This window comes from Lactuca virosa, chromosome 5 (assembly GCF_052849685.1).
Source record: "Lactuca virosa cultivar CGN04683 chromosome 5, Lactuca_virosa_CGN04683_v6, whole genome shotgun sequence".
In the NCBI taxonomy this organism is placed as follows: Eukaryota; Viridiplantae; Streptophyta; class Magnoliopsida; order Asterales; family Asteraceae; genus Lactuca; species Lactuca virosa.
The window spans coordinates 403,347,110-403,366,743 of record NC_136430.1 but is presented as its reverse complement, the minus strand read 5'-3'; positions in this window follow the sequence as shown (position 1 = coordinate 403,366,743).

Below are 19,634 nucleotides of genomic sequence, written 5' to 3'. Positions count from 1 at the left end.
TCTTTTTATAAAATGATTTTTCTTTTGAAAATTTTCATACCAAGTCCTCAGTTTGAGTCCAGACACACCCGAGAGTGTGCTCGAATCCCTCAAACCAAGGCTCCGATACGAACTTGTAACATCCCAAAATTCAAGACCAAAAATTTCGTTTTTAATCAAGTTATTATAAAACCAACAATATAAGAAAACATCCATAATAACGTTCCATGTCAAAATCAAAGTGTCAATAATCAAAACATGTTATCATAAAATAATACCAGAGTGTAATCCCAAAGATCTCATGTGCGGAAAACATAGTGTGATGCGCTGCGATCGAGCCGACTCCTTTCCTTTGGAAACGAAGTACCTGAAACCAAAACTATAAACCGTAAGCACGAAGCTTAATGAGTTCCCCCATCATACATACCATACACATAACATACTGCCAGACAAAGGGTGCCTGACCTACCCATGTCAAGCCATTTTTGGGGTGCTCGACCTACCCTGCCAGGCAATTCTGGGGTGCCCGACCTACCCTGCCAGGCAATTATGGGCTGCCCGACCTACCCTCCGGTCTATCTTAACCGGCTACGGGGACTATTTCACCCCTACCACTACCATATAATATCATAGCATAAAGATACTGCCAAGCAATTCTGGGGTGCCCGACCTACCCTTTGGTCCTTACGACCGTGACACAGGGACTATTCCCCCTACTACCATTATCAAACAACATCATATCATGCTAGCACATAACACCTATCAGGTAGTAGAAAACCTAGATGATTATCACAAAGACAATCATCTATCAAACGACTCCTACTAGTGGGCCAACATTGTGGTCGTATATCCACTTCTACTGGAAGGTAACTCACCTCATACTGCTGAAGTCCCGCAGACAAAACTCTAGTTGCTGGATAATAGGTTCCCGAACTGTCAACATCAAAATAACACCCAACTAATCATTGGGTTCCAACACATATCCATAAGTCCATGCTTGGGGTAAAAGACTACTCTACCCCTAACTTAGCTTAATTCAAGCCAAAGGCCCAAAAGTCAACTATGAGTCAAGGCCCAACATATGACCCAATTTTCTAAATTGGGCCCAAACCTTTACATGGTCTTATTCTAAGGCCCAACCATTTAGTCTATTCCAAACATTTGGAATTTCTAATGGCCCAATATCTCATAATCATAAAGGCCCATTTATGGCCCATCTATCGTCCAACTTTCCAAATTGGGCCCAAACCCTCACATGGGCCTTACCCAAAAGCCCATCCAAAATTCTTAGTCCATATGATTGTTCTTGGATGGCCTATCAATAGCCCAATCACCAAAGCGCAATAGAAAGGCCCAACTCAAAGCCCAAGTGAAATTAGGGTTTTCACATAAAATGACGATTAGGGTTAAGTGTTTCTCACTTAACCCATTAAGGACTTAATCCATTAAGTCCATCAATCTACTAGGTCAATCATATAGTGTGGCCGAGCTTAATACATAATCCCAATCCGGTCATCCAAAATGCGGGTCCCGACAACCCATAACCCATATAATCCAAACTTAGGGTTTTCTAACCCTAGGTAGGGTTTCCAACCCAATCACAACCCAATAGGCCCAAAATCTAAGTCCTTAGATCCATTAGGGATTCATTAGGCCCACTAGGGTTTCATTAGTCGGGCACCACCCACTACCACCTCGGGTAGTGGTGGTCAACGGCGGCTCACGGTGGTGGTTATGGTTCTAGTCCATTTTTGTCCAAGCATCCCAAAAGCAACTAAACGCAAGCAAAAGCACACCGCCGCCCAACACGGCGGCTGGAGGCTGCAGGAGGCTGCAGCCACCACCTCACGGTGGTGGTTATGAGTTTGCTTTTTATTATTCTAGCACCGATTACAACATTACAATGAAAAATCCCAAATAACACACACACACTAATACAAACACACACACACACACACAGCCACCCTTGTGGTGGCCGGCGGTGGCACATGGTGGCAGCCACCACCTCACGGTGGTGGTGGTGGCCTTTTCTCGATTTTCCAGTCAAACAAAACCACACACAACATGCACATCAGTAGTAGAAGCACAAACACTCGTCCTTTGCTCGAGAAACAAACCCAAATCACCCACCTATGGTGAGCGGAGACGACAGTGGTGCAACAGCCGGCAACAACGGCGTTTGGATCGGCGTCAGTGGTGGCAGGAGCGGTCTCGTCTTCAGTGTAACGACGCGCGTCTTCAACCGATGGTGGCGGCTCCTCCACGGTTCGCTTATGTCTTCGACAACCACGCCGCGATGGCGTTCATCAGCGAGGCAGCAAATGGCGGCCTTGTCGTCATCGACAAAGGAAGATACGGCAGTGAACAGTCTCGCCGGCATCCACGGTATGCGGTGGTTTCTCACGTCTTCAGCGGCAGCAGAACGACGGCGTGGTGGAGGCATAAGGGTGGCAGCGGCGCCGTAGACGAAGGAGTATAAGGTGGTGGCGGGTGGATGTCACTCCTAGGGTTAAGGTTTCGGGAGGGATATATATCCGACGCCTTCCCAAACTTTTTTCCATAATGTCACCTTTGGTTCCTCCCTTCCCTTTTTCTTTTAATCATAATCCATAATTTACCCTTTTAACCCCTCCTTCTGAAAACCATTACAAATTAAGTCCGAAATTTTACCAAGCAGCCCCTGCTTGACAAATTCTTTTCAACTTATGTACATAATTTACCCTTTTAGCCCCAGCCATCCAAAATCCTTTCATATTAAGTCTCAATGATACCAAACACCCCTTGACTACTAAAAATCGTTACAAAATAAGTCCCGAAATTACACTTTAACCCCCGAAGCTCTAAATCATGTCATTCGACTCCCCGAAACCAACACTCCGATAAATATTATGGATTTTAGGGCTACTATTCATCCATTAATTTTATTTATTTATTAATAAACGGGGTGTTGCATACACCATTTAATTGAATTATAGTTACCTTAATAATTCCATAAATCAATTTTATTTAATTATTTCCCTTTAATTATTGATTAATCCTCTTAGATATTAAATACTACTATTTTCATTTAATTTATTCCATTTTATCATCATAAATCTAAAATCATCCGCATAGATAATTATTCGAGTAACGGAAAGCTAACGTCGTTTACGAAAGGATTTATGGGTCGTTAGATTGCAAGCATAAGGCAACCAGCAATGTTGGTTGAGGTTCTCAGTATTACAGGGCGGGTGTGTTGAGAATTCCTAGGAGAGCCTAGGAAATTCCATGGTGAGATATGTATGTTGTTTAGCATAAGGATGGTGTGTATAGATTCAGTGTGGTGACTTAGAGGATTGGGGATGGTTCTTAAGGAAAGTATAGAAGGAAAGTACAGATAGGTGTCGAAGGTAGTATTGGGCCCATACTACTAAAAGCACATTATTTGTACTCGAGACAAGGACGGTCTTGGAAAAATATAAGGGGCCTGTAGAGCGGAAGTCTCCTCGGTATAATGTTGATCGTTTGTATGTTTGTATTTCAGTGGAGTATGGTGTCTACTGGAGGAGGAGCTTCTAGATCTGGTTCTGGCGCTAGTGTCGAACCAATAGATGAGCGGTTACGCGAGTTTAAATCATCAGAGATCACTCGCAGTAACATGGAGGCCACCCATGTGACTTTCGGTACCATCAAGGAGGGGATTATGGAGCTTCTGGATGAGCAATTTGGGGACCTTCAGACAGAGATAGTTGTGGAATAGATAGGAGCACAGACTCCCTGTTTTCGGGAGTTCAAGGCCTCCGGAGCTCCGGAGTTCTTTAGGGCTAAGGACCCCATTACCAGCAGCCAGTGGATCGCTAACATGGAGAATTCTCAGCCAACAAGCTTCTACCTTGAGGGGGAGAAGGCGGGGTTTGCCTCCTACCTTCTAACAGACTGAGCCCGTGACTGGTGGGAGGAGCTAGATTACCCATTAGAGGTTGAGATTGTTGATGATCGTCTTGTAAGGGTATCGAGGGTTCATCGAGGTTGTGTATTGGAGTTGTTCAGTGAGCGGTACCCAATTGATTTGGTTCCTATTCCTTTGCGTGAAAGCAATGTTATTGTAGGTATGGATTGGTTGAGCCCTAATGGGGGCAATGATTGATTGCGAGCATCCGTTGGTGTGTGTTCAGACCCCAATTGGTGGAGAGTTAATGATTCAGGGAGAGGGTGTTCAGCATGGGCCGACTCTCTGTTCAGCAGCCAGGGCCAGGCGCCATCTTCAGCAGGGTTGTTTTGGGTTTGTGGCTTATGTGATGGATACCCGGGAGAAGGGTAAGATGACGGTGGGTGATGTACTGATTGTTTGGGAATACCTGGATATGTTCTCGGAGGATTTGCCTGGAGTGCCTCCAGAGAGGCAGGTGGAGTTTCGGATTGACTTGGTTTCAGGTGCGACCCCGATAGCCAAAGCACCTTATCGGTTAGCACCTCCGGAGATGCAGGAGTTGTCTACACAGCTGTAGGATTTGTTGGACAAGGGGTTTATCCGGACAAGTAGTTCACCATAGGGAGCGCAGATCTTCTTTGTGAAGAAGAAGGATGGGTCGCATCGGATGTGTATCGATTACCGGGAGCTGAATAATCTAACGGTAAATAATCGTCATCCGCTCCCGAGGATTGACGATTTACTTGACCAACTTCAGGGTGCATCTTGGTTTTTCAAGATCGATCTGCATTCTGGTTATCATCATATGAGGGTCAGAGAGGAGGATATACAGAAGAGGACCTTCTGGACTCGCTATGGTCATTACGAGTTCGTGATGATGCCCTTCAAACTCACTAATGATCTAGCTGTATTCATGAATCTCGTGAATCGCGTATGCAAGCCTATGTTGGATCGGTCGGTGATTGTGTTTATTGATGACATCCTGCTCTATTCCAAGTCCCTGGAGCAACATGATGAGCACCTGAGAGAGGTATTGTAGACTCTGAGGAGGGAGAGGTTGTACGCAAAGTTCTCCAAGTGTGAAATCTGGTTGCGCAAGGTGCAGTTTTTTTGACATCTTGTCAACCAGAACGGTATTCTGGTCGATCCGACTAAGGTTGAGGCAGTGATGAGGTGGGAGTTTCCGAGGTCTCCATCTGAGATTCAGATTTTCCTTGGATTGGCGGGTTACTATCGGAGATTCATTCAGGATTTCTCCAATATAGCAGTTCCTTTGACCAGATTGACGAAGAAGACGATCATGTTTCGTTGGGGGCCTAAGCAGCAGTCAGCTTTTGAAACTCTGAGGCAGAGATTGTGTGAGGCGTCAGTTCTGACCCTGTCGGAGGGTGTTGAGAACTTTGTGGTATATTGTGATGCGTCGATCACGGGTTTGGGAGCAATGTTGATGCAACGAGGTCATGTGATAGCTTACGCTTTAAGGCAGTTGAAGCCTCATGAGGCGAGTTATCCTACATATGATTTGGATTTGGGGGCTGTGGTTTTTGCCCTCAAGATTTCGTGACATTACCTCTATGGGGTTCGTTTTACTATGTACACGGACCACAAGAGTCTGAGATATCTGATAGATCAGCCGAATCTGAACATGAGGCATCGTAGATGGTTGGATGTGGTGAAGGATTATGATTGTGAGATCCTTTATTACCCGGGAAAGGCCAACATGGTGGCCGATGCTCTCATCCACAAGGTGGTTGCTGCCCCAATCAGGGATGTATGTTTGAGGGTGACAATGATTAACCTACTTCTAAAGCAGATTTGAGAGGCTCGGACTGAGGCTATGAAGGAAGAGTACCAGAAGAGTGATCGCATAGTGGGTCAGGTGGCTTCCTTTGATTATGATAGTCGGGGATTATTGACCCTTCATCGGAGGGTGTGGGTTCCATATTGGGGTAGTGCACATCAGGTATTGATGGATGAGGTGCATAAATTGACATTCTATATTCATCCCGGAGCGAAAAAGATGTATAGAGATCTCCAGCCTGACTATTGGTGGCCATGTATGAAGCAAGACGTGGCCTGGTATGTGGAGAGGTGTTTGACTTGCCGAAAATTCAAGGTCGAGCATCAGCGACCTCACGACAAAATGGAGTCGTTGGAAGTCCCCATTTGGAAATGGGAGGAAATTAAGATGGATTTTATCACCAAATTGCCTAGGACGGCACACGGAGTGGATTCGATATGGGTCATCGTGGATCGCCTGACGAAGAGCGCGCAATTTATTCTGATCCAGGAGAGCATTTCGGCGGAGAAGCTGGCCGATATCTACATTCGGGAAGTGTTGCACTGTGTGGGGTGCCGGTTTATGTGGTCTCTGATAGGGATGTCGGGTTTACTTCCAGGTTGTGGAAGATATTCCACGAGGATTTGGGTAATCGTCTGCATTTCAGCACGGCTTTCCACCCGCAGATTGATGGTCAGAGTGAGTGGACTGTCCAGACTTTGGAGGACATGCTTCGGGCATGTGTTCTGGATTTTGGCGGTCGTTGGGATAAGTATCTTCCTTTGGCGGAATTTTCGTATAACAACAGTTATCACGCCAGGATTGATCGACCTCCTTTTAAGATTCTCTACGGGAGGAAGTGTAGGACCCCGATATGTTGGGGTGAGGTCGGTCAGTGGGTCATGGAGAGTATCGAGGTGGTACTCAAGACAACGCAATTGATTCAGCAGGTTTGCGGTAGACTTCAGACGTCTCAGAGCCGACAGAAGAGTTACCCAGATAGATGTCGGACAGACTTGGAGTTCCAGGTTAGGGACATGGTGCTCCTGAAGGTGTCACCTTGGAAAGGTGTCATCCGATTCAAGAAGCAGGGCAAGCTGGGCCCTAGGTATATTGGTCATTTCAGGGTGTTAGACCGAGTGGGCAGTGTTATGTATCGTTTGGATCTGCAATCGGAGCTCAGTCAGATCCATAGCACCTTTCATGTCTCTCAGCTGCGGAAATGTTTGGTTGATGATTCCGCAGTGGTTCCATTGGAAGACATTCAGGTGGATGACCGTCTGAATTATATAGAGAGACCAGTGGCGATCCTTAACAGGAGGACGAAGGCTCTACGAAACAAGGTGGTGGATCTTGTGAAGGTGCAATGGCAACACCGAAAGGGTTCTGAATGGATGTAGGAGCCTGAGGACAAGATGAGGGAGCATTACCCGGAGTTGTTTGCGGTAGCGGACTTCGATGACGAAGTCTAATTCAATTGGGGGAGAATTGTAACACCCGATTCGAGGTATTTTTCATTTTGACCCTTGGTATGTAATTAGTTTGCAAATTTGGTCCCTAGGGGGCATTATTGCCATTTTTGGTAAAGATGTGAGTATCCTGGGTTTACCTTTAGTACGCACGGCGTACACAATCAGGGGACACACCCTAATTTTAGGGTTTAGACCCTATTTAAGCAACCTTATGTCCCAAGGTTCTCTCATTTCCCAGCCTTCATTGCCCTTTTGAGCCTCATTTCGAAACCCTAACTCATCTAAAGATATTTGACCCCTTTGTGTGTGTTTCAGTGGGTGTTTGGTGAACCTTGAAGAATAAGAAACTTGGAGAAGAAGCATTAACCAAGAAGGAGCTTGTAGATCCAGATTCCACTCATCATTTTTAGGTCCATAAAGGTATAAAGCTTGGACCTTGCTCATTCTATGCTTAGATCTAGTTGTTATGGAGTTTTGGACACTTTTTGGTCCCATGAATGAGATCTAGTGGGTTTTTTCCACTCCAAAAGTTAGGAGTTGCTCCTCTTGATGTTTCTGAGATCCTTAGTCCATAAAGTTAGCATCTGGATGGTTGAGGATCAACCATGCATGAGTACATGTCCACTTGGTGAAAGTGGGATGATAAATCTAAGGTTGAGTTCATTTGAGCCATGCAAAGGCTCTAAGTTTGTGACTTTATGGATTAAGACGTTATCCAAGGTTTGGATCCGAAATACAGACGTTTGGTAGTAAGCATTAAGTGCTTAATGGGAAAAAGGGCTTAACGGGTGTGTACATCGGGCGTACGCCTCTGGATCCCCGACTCCGTGAAGCAACCTAATACGTCGGGCGTACTAAGGGTACGCTTAGCGTACTCGACCAGTTGGTTTTTGTTGTTTCGGCCTCCTTTGGACTTTAGGGTTTTAGGCCCTTGTTGGGCCACAAGTCTTTCTGACTTTGGGCTATTGTTAGGAAATGAGCCTTCATGGATTTGGGCCCATATTGGGCTTTGACTGTGCTTTAGGAATTGGGCCATTATTGGGCTTTTGTTCCATTGAGTTTGGGCCATGACTTTTGGGCCAATTGAGGGAAAGGTAAGATGGTCATTTACACTGAGAGTTGGGATTAGTTATATAAGTCTCGGTTATGGTTTATGATCCAATTATTAATTGGGGTTTTATGTGATTGATTAGTGCGGGGATTCTCTGGTTCAGCAGCCTGAGCATCTATTTGACTGACAGCAGACTGAGGTGAGTTTGCTCACTATACTGTAGAACACTAGGGATTGTATGTGATTGTAGTCTTTGTGACTCATGTTATATGTGTTGTATGCATGTGTGCATGTTTACTATATGTATGTATGTGGGGTGAAATAGACCCGGTACAGCCTTGTACTCACATATGAGTTGAAATAGTCTTGGAGGTGAAATAGACTCGGGGGTGAAATAGACCCAGTACAGCCTTGTGCTGACATATGAGTTGAAATTGACTCGGGGGTGAAATATAACTGGGTATGAAATAGACCCGGTACAGCCTTGAGCTGGCATATATGTATGGTATGCAGTATTTTGGGGAACTCACTAAGCTTTGTGCTTACGGTTCAGTTTATGTTTCAGGTACTTTCAGATCGAAAGGGAAGAGCTCGGGATGATTGCATTACACACACCATGATTTTACCGCTTATTGACTCTGATGTACTTTTGGGATGTTATTTGATTTACTCTGAATAATTTATGGTTTTGACAAACATGTTTGGTTGATGGTTTATTTAATATAAAAACGAAAATTTTTGGTTCTGAGTTTTGGGACGTTAAATGAATTGATCAACGACTGTGTTGGCAGTAGACATGATGATCGAGAGAATTTTGATTTTGATCGCATAGTAGGGTTAGAGTTCTTGTATAAATATCGGGAATCAGAAAGATGAAAATGTATCCCCACGTCATCTTTTATAACCGACATCAAATTCAAATTCAAACAAGGAGCCAGTAAGCCAATTCCATGTGTAAAGTAGATAACCGAAACTACATTTCCCCACGTATAAAATTAATGAGCACTTTTTCTTGAGCCACGAGAAAGAAACTGGAACGTCACATCCAACGGCTACTTCGTCATTCCCAGAGGAATTGAACAGTCACCAAGCTTCGTTAAGATCCAAGGACCAATCTTCGTCAGTCAAGGTTGGGCCTCATTCACTTATGGGGATAATAAATAAAATCATGAGCCCGACTTTGAGAAATATTGGTCTGAGTTGGTATGACCCAAAACGTCGAGGATTTCAGTGCCAATGTGATCCAAAAGAAAAGATAGAATCAATACTAAGAAAATTTTGGATATTGTGATATCAAAGAAACTTTGATATAAAGGCAGTAAGATCCCGGGAAAGATATTCTTCCTTCGACATCAAGGGAGATATCAAAGTGCTTTTGTGGTTTCCTATGAATTAGAATCGAATACTTATAGAGAAGTATCGAAGGGCCTCTTTTAACAAGCTTCGTAGGTGGCTTTATTTTCAAACAAGTTCGAAACTTAACATAAGAGCGGATCATTGTAAGAAAATACTTGTGTAATCAGTGTAATCCACAACAAGAAAACTTTGGAAAAATTAGAAGTGACTTAAGATCAAAGTAAATGTTCATACATAAATCTCATTTCATAAAAACAATAAAGAACTGGATCTATTGGGAAGAAATTACCTGGGATTAGTACATTTCATTGAGACCACGAATAAGAAATGAAAATGAGATTTTGAACATTTGAAAAGGTAAAGTGAAACATAAGGTTTCGTATAAATCTTGAACAATAAATTGTTCGCCGTCAATTCGTAAGGTATAAGAGATGAACTTTTTTTTGCATGCTTATGAACAAGATGTGTTATAATGGACTTCCCAATCGCAAAAATAAGGAAAATATTTTTGTATTTTTGAATTTTAAAAAATGAAAAGACAAAAATAAAGAAAATCTTTTTGGATTTTTGATTTTTAGAATAAAAGACAAAAATAAAGAAAATCTTTTTGGATTTTTGAATTTTAGGAATAAAATACAAAAAATAATATATTTGAATTTTTGAATTTTAGGAATAAAAGACAAAAATGAAGAAAATAGCAAAGAAAGATATTACCAGCGTTACGCATTCGTCATTGATAACAAATAGTTGTGCAAAGGATCCGAGATTAGACCTTCTATACTCAATTAGGAAACTTAAGTAGACCTTCACTCATCCTTAGCTATTGATAACGAATAGTTTTCAAGAAAACCATCGCTTACCATTCGCTATCACCTCACGCAAGCCTTCTCAATACCTTCCCTCTTACCTCCATCAAACCTTCTCTTCCCATTCACTATTTCATCACTCAAACCTTCTCTTCCCATTCTCTATTTGGCAACATTCTTTGAACGATTCAGAGCTAATGTCGAAAATGAAGCATATCGAAGAGTTGTGCGTGAACAGTAACCTCTGAATGAAGTCACACTAATAACGAATTTTAGTCAAAAACTTCATAATTCAAAGACAAGAAAAATTAGTTAGAGAGAGGAACATAACAAGCTTCCATCATTTCCAAACCATTTAAAATTCTCAGAAAATATTTTTCATTAAGTGGTTTTTACAAAAATTTCAGCCAATTGGTCTGTGATTTTAACAAAATGAACTTCAATATTGTCATCATCAACATGATCTTTGATGAAATGGTATCGAAGTGCAATATGTATTGTTTTTGAATGATGAACTGGATTATGACAAATGCGAATTGTGATTTGAGAATCAAAAAATAAAGGAATTTTCTTCATGTTAATCTCATAGTTACGTAATTGACTTTGGATCCAAATCACATGAGAAGTACATGCCACAACAACAATATATTCAGCCCCAGTTGTCGATATCGATACACATGTCTGCTTTTTTGACTGCCAACTCACAAGCTTCCCATCTAGAAATTGACATCCTCCAGTAGTAATCTTGCGATCCAATTGAGAACCCCCTATATCAGCATTGGAAAATGCTTAAATAAAGAATCTTATGTTTCCTGGATACCACAATCCAAGAGTCGGAGTTCGATGAAGAAATCAAAAAATATTCTTAACGGTTGTGAGATGTGGTTCTCTAGGATTTTCTTGGTACCTGGCACAATTACAAACCGAAAACATAATATCAGGTCGATTATGAATGAAGAGAAAGTTATATGGATAGTGAGCATGTCGAATGATACCAGTATAATCCGAGAACAATTCATTGTGTGACTTATAGGAACATTCTAAAGTACTTGCGAGAACTATTGAAATATTCCTAATCTGCAGAGTATTTGAAAGAAAGCTATGTTTAAAGTTGTTACACATGTGCTAAACTTCCAAATAGATTGAGATGATTCTCAATCACAATCGGGTGTGTCCTCATTATGAATGAAGAGAAAGTTACATGGATAGTGTTTCCATATAAATTTTAAATTACAGTTACAAATCAGAGTTAGAGTACATTGTGGTTTGGAGAATCACATATAAAGATGCTTAATGTATAGTTCTATATGATGAGTAATCCCATTACACAAGTATTGGTATCTAAGTCATATTTAATCATCTAATACATTCTCAATAGTTTTCTCTATATATAAGTTATATATATATATATATATATATATATATATATATATATATATATATATATATATATATAACTGAAAATGTTTGTATTCACAAAGTTTATACAAATCAAGTTTGTCATCTACTTAACAAAGATCCTTCATTAGCTAAAGCATGAACGTCAAGCTAGTGCTATGGGGCCTTATTGATATAAGTAGATGTATTTTATTGAAATTTAGTATTTGGATATTGGAACAATACAAGCATCATATATTATAATGAATTGATATATTGGATATGAGTCTTTCATTGAATAATAGTTGTGTTCTATATTAGCATGTTTAAATCCTTGAATAACTAGGTTATTCTAAATGTCCATAGTCGTTCATAGTTGTGGGAGAATCTATGAGGTAAGACTAATATGAGTGGATTGGTTGATTTTCATGGAGATGAAAATAGCAAGAGCTGCTACCAACTTCGTAGTTAGTTGATTAGGAGAATAAGTATTGGACATGACCCGCATCAAAATCACTTTATGGATCGTAGTCAAGAGTGATGTGTTTGATCAAGCTTGTATCTTTGTATTCTTAGACCTGATATACATATTTGGGACTTGAAGTGTAAGAATTGTTGTGCTTTGACATGGTTTAACGTTGTTCCGTTAAAGGCAGTCATAAGGGCCATCGTTGGGTATGACATGAACTACATTGATGGGCATATGTAGTCAAGATAGGATTTGTTCCTCTTATTCATTCAGAGTTAGACATCTAAGGCCTTACTCAAAGTTGAACACTGAATGAGATTGATGGTGATCCATATCTCATGTTCAACATGATGTCCGAAACAAAGGAATAATTGATACCACACATTTAGTAATAATTGTAGCTTAGAGCTCCTGGAATTGGTTGTTGATGAGATGGCACCCTTCGTATGTTGTTAGGGGCAGTATCCCTTTGCTAGACGCCATCTACTATCTATATCAGTCTATAATGAATCTTGTGCAAGTGGGAGATTGTTGAATCTATATGTCCAAGAATCATTATTGAGTGACATTGCTAATAATATATGATCCTATAGGGTCACACATTTATCAAGTTGCACATTTTGTATATTTATTATTAATATGATTATTAATAAATAATATCATTTCTTGTATTTTAATTAGAGAATAATTACTTTTTTTATGAAAATGATAATTATAAGAGAGTATAAATAGTTATTGTCTCATATGGTATGAATTAATAAGTCATGCATAACATTTTGGACTAGTTGGATTCTTTTGTCTTTTACCTAAAGACAACGTTTATATTTTATAAACTTAGAGTTTATAAAAATTAAATAATCCTCCTATTTCCAAGAGGTATGGCCAAATTTATTAAACAATTATATAGGTTGCTTGTCAACCTCCATGCTTTGTCTCCCCATGCCCCTAAAGGCTACAAATACTTTAGAGTATTTTATTATAAAGCCCTTACTTTACATGGGATATAAAATGAGAGTTTCATGCATGAAAATTGGCTATTGTTTTGCTTCTTTCTCCATATGGCCGAAATTTGTCTTTCACTTCCTCCTCCTCTCTCTCTCTCTCTCTCTCTCTCTCTCTCTCTTTTGAACTTAGTTTGGTGGTTTAAAGCTTCCTTGAGTTGTCTCCTTTAGTGCATATTTGAGTTAAGCACCTAAAGGCTTAATACACTCAAGAATATAAGAAGGAACTAGAATTCCAAGTGCCTTAAACTTGATGGTTGATATTTGTAGAGAAAATCATACTCTTTGATTTTTCTATCTTCATCAACACCCCAAAACCAAGTGGGTTCAAAGGCTTCAAAGGTTGTCATTCTAAAACACTCTTTGGTTGTTTTTATGTCATTCTAACCTCTATAAATGGATCCTTGATGGTTTGGTTTTGTTATAATCTAAAAATAAACTTGTTATTTTTAACGCTTCCGTAGAACGGTTTTTATGAAAAACACACTTATATTTTGTATCAAAACCAATCATAGTGGTCATATCAAAAATCGAGTATGGATTGAAAATAAGTCTGCGAAATAAGTTAATTGGTTCATAGAACCATGTTTGAGGTAGTATCCGACTCAAGTCAGGAGGTTAAAGGAAGGGATAACCAAAGCAATCGACAGAAGTGTCGCGACTTGCGTTAAGGCTAAGCAGTTTGTAGCTAGAATTGTTACCTGCTGTAATGTGATTATATCACATTAGAATATGAAGGAAGGTGTCATCCACGTTGGAGTCTGACTCAAAAGATCTGAGTCTAGCCATTGCATCATACGACAAAAGGTCATTAGATGCACAACCCATCGGTCTGTTACGGTAATCGAAGTAAAGACCTTATCTTAAGTTAAGTCTGTTTAAGAAGGAGTAAGAGTCTCTAATAAGGAACGAGTTTATAACTCGAAGGTTATGATTGACATTCCAACATCGGATAAAGAGCGGGTGCAAGATTGAGCACTGCTAGCAGTCAAGGAGTCCTAGAGTTAGATGCTCATTTTAAAGGACATAAGAGTTACGCTTATTACCTAGGATGAAAAGATAACGTGCGGTGTCATTATACAAGTCCTGTTTTTTGATGATTTAGGGACGTAATCATCCTAAAGGGGAGATAATTGTAACACCCGCATATTCGGGATAGTCAAATAAGATATAATAAGCGTTAAAAATGACTTTTTGATAGAAGATTATTTAGGACAAAAAATCTTAACAAAAGTTATATTAAATGTGACAAGGATTTTGGATATATAAGGAATGCTTAAATCAGACTTATAACGAAGAAGTTATAACCCGTTGAAGTTCCGTGATTAAACAGACATGGCTCCGCGTATCGTAAAAAGTGAGATTTTGATAAAAATGATTTTAGCCTTAGTGATCTAAACGAAATTCATAGTATTCGTTAAACTGAGAGTGTGCATATAGAGAACGTCCAAATCTGACTTCACTAGAGGAAGTTATGATTTTTTGAAGTTTCAGCGTAGTAGTGCGGGCACATAAATCAAAATTTAGATCGGTCAATTTTTAGCCAAAATGATCTAAACAAGAATTGAATATCTCGTTAATAGGAGTTCAACGATAAAAATACAGTCGAAAACGGAGTTCGTATGTAGAAGTTATGAATTTTACACGGTCATTAGCAGTGTAATCTTTTCATACTGTTAAATTTAGGATCGGTCGAGAACTAGCCGACAGGGTCAAAAGGAAAGTTGTATTACTCAGAAATACCTACGTCTGGATACAAAGAACGTAAAAAATGGAGCTCATATTTGAAAGTTATGAATTTTTTAAGATTAAAGTTTTACTTGCGTTTTTGCTTGCTGCCCACGCCATTACGTTGGGCGTACACCGAAATTATGTTGGGCGTAATCATTGCTGGAAACCTATAAATAAGTGGCGAAAATCCCTCATTTGCTCACATCTTTCAAATCCAATTGCTCCTAGACTTCTTTCTTCTGGGATCCAAGTTCTTCTAGTCCTTAGAGGCATCAAAGAGCCCATAAAATAGAAGTTTTCGAGTCGGAGTTCTGTCAGCGCAATTTATCTGTATGTTAAGTTGCACTTACTACGCTTTAAGTGTGACTTTATATTTATAGTCATAAGTCATTATTATGAACCTATAAATAACATTCGTCGGTGATTCCGACGTCATATTACAGATTGATCTACTTACGGAGATAATGTCTAGGCTGGATTTAGTGAGGTGTTTAAAGTGGGATTTCCAAACAGTATACTCTGTATACCAAATGGACCCTACCTTCGATATGATCCTACTCGGTTGTCTCTTATCAGCTACAGATCAGTAGACATTGAGATTATTGAGAAATCTAGACTATTAATTAGTCATGAAAAAATATTAGACTAAGACTTAGTGATAATGATACTAGGTTACGTCAAAGGAAAATTCAGTTGCTAGAAGCGAAGCGCTGCCCAACTTTCCAGTCATCACTTTAACAAGTGAGTGCATAGTTACTTTCATCTTACACATATATATGAAGTATTTAACTACTTAGATGTTATGTGTGCCTATTGTCTGAATTTGCAATACTTGTGCTCGATATGGTTACTTGGTTATACTATATTGAACTATTTTATAATACCTAAAGTGTATTGGGTAGTAAAGGATTATATGAAGTAATATATAATGAGGGATTGTAGCCAGCATGGTAATATTGTACTGCTAAGGATTAGTCATCTAGTAGGGTGTAGAGGATAGTCACGGATTAATCTAAACAAGTCTGGACAACATGGACAGGTTTTCAACGTGTAGATGTTTTATTAAGTCCTCCACGGGAAGGTGCACAACCTGTAGATGTTGCTAAATCGTACACGGGCAGGCTTACAACCCATAGGTGTTAATCAATTGTAGACGGGCAGGTTTACAATATGAAGTATTTAACTACTTAGATGTTATGTGTGCCTATTGTCTGAATTTGCAATACTTGTGCTCGATATGGTTACTTGGTTATACTATATTGAACTATTTTATAATACCTAAAGTGTATTGGGTAGTAAAGGATTATATGAAGTAATATATAATGAGGGATTGTAGCCAGCATGGTAATATTGTACTGCTAAGGATTAGTCATCTAGTAGGGTGTCGAGGATGGTCACGGATTAATCTAAACAAGTCTGGACAACATGGACAGGTTTTCAACGTGTAGATGTTTTATTAAGTCCTCCACGGGAAGGTGCACAACCTGTAGATGTTGCTAAATCGTACACGGGCAGGCTTACAACCCATAGGTGTTAATCAATTGTAGACGGGCAGGTTTACAACATGTAGGTGTTAATCAATCAAGCACATACATGTATACAACCTGTATGTGTTAGTAAATTTTCTTACGGGCAGGTCTACGACATGTAGGCATTAATGAATCATACACGGACAGGTCTTCGACCTATACGTGTTACTAAATTATACATGGGCAGGTCCTCGACCTGTAGATGTTAAGGAACCTCATACAGACAGGACTACGAACTGTAGGTATGAATGAATTATTCATGTGGGTACTCCATTCACTCCAAGACTATCTTATTAGCACATATTTGTAATGGACCTGCAAAGTAGTAATGCTCACTTAGAGATCCTTTAGGATAGATCCCTTGATATTATCAATCTAGGATCAGTGAGTGAGAATAACGAGAATGGGTAATCGGGTTAATTTTTTGATTTGAATTATATAATTATACCAAATTGATTATAATATTGTGGGTTGAAAACCTTATGTACTCACCAGGTTTTCCAACTTAACCCACTCAACTTGTTGTATCACAGGTAGCGATCTAAAAGATACATTCTGCTAAGAGATTCGAGGAGTATTAGGTCATTAGTTTAATTACTATAAGGCTTGTAATATTTCTTTATGCTTATGTTTCTGTATTGACGATGACATCCCAACATTTTAATATAAATAAAATACATTTCTTCGAAAATGCTTTGATAATATCATTATCATGTTTTTGGTAACAAATTCCGCAATATTATTCCTCAAAAAGGATACTTTGATTTTGAATAAGCATAAACAAATCGGTCTTTTATGGCTGTGAAATTGGGGATGTCACAAAAAGCATTTACTCCTATCTCTATGTTGTTTGTGATTTTAAAAAGCATTAAGTTTAGTGATTTTGTAAAAAGTGCATTAACACACATCTATGTTAATTTTAATTGAAATAACAATAACACACACCTGTATTCAACTTATGTAAAAAATAAAGCTACTCTCGAAGTTAATTTTGTTGTTGTTTTGTTTGGAATTGGCCTGTTGCATTCGTATAAGCATTGGGTGGTTGCTCTTTTCACCTAAGTGATATAATAGATTATCACCAAGGGTTTCAAGACATTGAAAAATCTCTTTGTTTTTTTTGTTTTTTTTTACTTGAGATGCATGTTTGTTTGTTTGGTGTTTTTGCAATTATCTCCCCATCCTTTGGTGCCCACCTGATTCTAAATGAGAGTCATGGTATGTCAATCAATGTGGTCATGCTAATGTCCATGTAGATCTTGAGGAGGCCATGCAGAATGGAGGCTATGGCTTTGAATGCATATGATCTCGATCGTCCCAATATTAAATCGTGTGAGGAGGGTGGTGATTCCATAGTGAATGTTAGTCATTATGTATTTTGTTTCCAACTAAGATCATCCTTGAGAGTGCGCGGAATGTCAAGTATCATTATTGTTTTTAATAGTTGGATTGAAAAACTAATTATGGTAGAGGACATTCGACTCAATATTTTTGTTATAAGATATATCACCATTTGGAAGTAGTGTTCGAATAAAATATTTAATTATTTATTGAGTTGAAACTTTCTATTAGAACTTGGTCAATTGGAATTTCTCTGATCCACCCTTGATGAGCAATACTCTTTACCAGTGTTGTTTGAGAACTAGTTTGGATTATGTGAAGCAGATATCATTGTTTTCTTTGTTAAGTTCTAGCTTGTCGTTTTACCCAAATTCTATAACGAGAATTTCTAATCCTCGGATGATGGGTTATTCCCTTGGTGTTTTCTGACCACACAGTTGTTGTTTTGATTGTAGGGTACGGGCTAGGTTGTCGAGTTGACCATTACATACATACTTGTCCAATTCGATTTTTAGGACATTACAGTTGGTTGTATTGTGGTCGCGCAAATACCACAATATTCACGGAGTTTGTTGTCATCTCGAGGAAGCCGTACTTTATGAACTATTCGTTGCTTGTTGTCGGTAACTGTTACAACTTCCAGTTTTGCTTGTAGATATGTGTCATTATATGTTGTATGATAGTTAGGTACTATGTTTCCTTTTTTTTCATGCATTACCTCGGTATCATCCTGTAACACCCCGTTTATTAAATAAATAAATTAATAAATTAATGAATGTATAGTAGCCCTAAAATCTATAATTGTATAGCAGGGTGTTGATTTCGAGTAGTTAACTGGAATAATTTAGAAATTGAGGGTTAAAAGTTATAATTGAGAGTTTGGGGGTTAAAGTGTAATTTCGGAATTTAATTTGAAAGGATTTTTAGAAGCTGGGGGCTGAATCGTAAATGTCGGATTAAAGATGAAAAGGTTTTAGGGAGGCAGGGGCTAAAAGGTAAGTTTGAGACTTAATTTGAAAGGATCCTATGGGGAGGGACCAGACTTGTAGATATGCCAAAGTTTTAGAATAGTCGGGGTTTAAAACCTGCCACCCTTACCGTACAAACCCTAACCCGAAATGATGTAGCCGCCGACCTTATGACTCCCACTCTCTCCGGCCGCTGCCACCTTTCACCTAGTCGTCCTCCGACCATCTACCACCATCGGCGATGTTGAATACCGACGGGAAAGGGAAGCAAAGTTGCACCAGTTGGGGAATCGGAGAGCAGCGTCGTCATTTGGAGTTGTCGTCCGCCACACCCACTCCACTGGTATCGCTGCCACCGTTACGCTCCAATAGTTGAAGACGAAGGCGCCGCCAGCCGGCGGTTAACGCTGCTTCGATCTACGATGGTCTCCGCTCATCCTCCTCACCGTTCTCCTGGTGTTATTTCTCAGTCCCGACCGCTGCTTCCGGATGGCTCGAGTATGTCGCTCTGTTCGTCGTTTGCCACCCGAGGGGTTGTTGTGTTCGTAGGTTTGGGCCTCTGTCGAGTAGGAACCGTGAAGAACCACCATGGCAGCCAGCCATGGTGGCTGTCACCGCAATCCACCACTGTGCCGCCATTGTTGTCGTTTGTGTTGTCGTTGCCGTCGCTATCCATTTCTCAATCCATAGTGTGGGTGTGTGTTCTGTTTGGTCAGAAAGCCATGAAAAGGCCACCACCACCACCGTGAGGTGGTGGCTGCCACCATGTACCACCGTGTGTGGGTGTATTTAGTGTGTGTGTGTGTGTCCATTGGGTATTTTTCATTGTAATGTTGTAATCAGTGATGTAATAATGAAAAGAAA